General features: G+C 44.0%; 1 non-coding gene across 1 annotated transcript; it reads left to right on the plus strand.

Annotated features, from left to right (window-relative positions):
* Positions 1-1,120: 1,120 nt before the first annotated feature.
* LOC118480677 lies at positions 1,121-1,227 on the plus strand. Its single transcript, XR_004863655.1, has one exon. It is a non-coding gene; the product is annotated as a small nucleolar RNA R71 (small nucleolar RNA).
* Positions 1,228-1,862: the final 635 nt, after the last annotated feature.

A 1,862-nucleotide genomic window follows, 5' to 3' on the forward strand; every position in this document is an offset into this window, starting at 1 on the left:
GGGTAGTTTATTGAGTACGAGGGCAGAGCATTCTTCGCCTAAATTAACTAATTGCAAATTTTCAATTTTCTTTTTATGGGTAAGGAAGTCCCTCATAAATTTAGAGTATTTGGGCATTTGGGTTAGGACTTCGATAAAAGGAATATTGACATGCAACTGTTTTGACAGACTTTCGAATTTTGCGAATTGCTCATTGGTCTTTTGACGAATTAACCTACCGGGGTACGGAACTCGAGGAGCCTTGGTAGGCTCTGGTGATGGAGGAGAGTTCTTTTCCTGCAGAGGTGTTGGCATCGTTTCTTCCGTAGGTGGCGGTACTTCTGCAGGCCCTACGGTGCGGTTTCGTAATGTGATGAGGTGAACTTGCGCCTTTGGGTTTGTTTCGGTATTGCTAGGTAATGCGCCTTGCGGTCTCTCGGAAAAGTTTTGAGCTATTTGATTTATTTGTTTTTCTATGTTTTGAATGCTAGCTTGTTGATTCCTAAAATTAGACTCTAATTGTAGAAATCTTTCCGAGTTTTTCTTATCAGTGTCAGAGACGAGGCGAGATATAGTATCTTCGAGCCTTTCTCGTCCACCTTGTTGTTGAGTGAAATTTTGTGACTCATTTCTTGATTGCTGAAAGTTTGTTCGTTGGGTTTGTTGGTTACTACTATTGCCGGGTTCCCTCCAACCAAGGTTTGGGTGGTTTCGCCATCCTTGGTTGTAAGTTCCCGTTGGAGGACCTGACGGCCTAGGTCTATTATCAATGTAGTTTACCATTTCTTGTTGATCGTCCGTTTCTTTCATGCAACTCCAATTTTCATGTGACCCACCACACCCTTCACAAGCCATAACCGAGACGGTTTTTGTCATTTCTAATTTTTTTATTTTTGAAGAAAGGGCCTCGATTTGGGCTTGTAAAGAAGTGCTTTCGTCGACCTTATGGGCGCCCGGGGCGATAGACTTATTTCCCCGGGGGGTGTGCCATTGAAAATTGGTTTGAGCAATTTCCTCAATCTGATTATATATTTCATGTGGGCGTCGGTTACCTAAAAGTCCCCCGGAGCTAGAATCAAGTGTCTGCCTAGTGTGTGGCAACAATCCATTATAGAAAGTGGATACTTGTTGCCATATTGCGAGGCTGTGATGGGGACACTTGCGTAATAGCTCCTTGAACCTTTCCCAAGTTTCATATAAGGATTCCCCCTCCTCTTGTGAGTATATATTAATTTCAGTCATTAATTTAGCAGTTTTAGCAGGAGGGAAATACTTATATAGAAATTTTTGGGCTAGTTCATCCCATGTGTTTACCGAACCAGCTGGGAGGGCGTTGAGCCAAGCTTTCGCTCGGTCTTTTAGTGAGAATGGAAACATACGGAGGCGGATGGCATCGTTTGATGCTCCATTGATCCGAAAGGTATCACATATTTCTAAGAAATTAGTTATATGTAGATGGGGATCCTCGTCCGCAAGCCCGTGGAAGGTTGCGGAGTTTTGGAGCATTTGTATCAAATGCGGTCGAAGCTCGAAGTTATTGGCTTCGACATTCGGAGCATTGATAGCGGCGCCTAGATTACCTACGGTGGGCCGTAGATAATCCATAAGGGTACGTTGGTCCGCCATTGGAGGTGGATCACCCGAAACCTTCTCTTGGTTTTTGGCTTTTAACCTTTTTCTGAGAAAGCGTTCGGGTTCTTCTAATGGTTCTTTTATGTCTTTATTGGAACTGGAGTTCATGCACTACGTGAGGTTGGCGTCGGGTTCCAAGTCCTGCAATAAAAACAGAAAAGAATGTTAGTCAGAAGGTTCACCACGGCCCCGTGTTGAGCGAACACGGCCCCGTGGTCGGAATTACAGTGATTGTTTTTCAGATCCCAGTT

Source organism: Helianthus annuus, chromosome 7 (assembly GCF_002127325.2).
Source record: "Helianthus annuus cultivar XRQ/B chromosome 7, HanXRQr2.0-SUNRISE, whole genome shotgun sequence".
Classification (NCBI taxonomy): domain Eukaryota; kingdom Viridiplantae; phylum Streptophyta; class Magnoliopsida; order Asterales; family Asteraceae; genus Helianthus; species Helianthus annuus.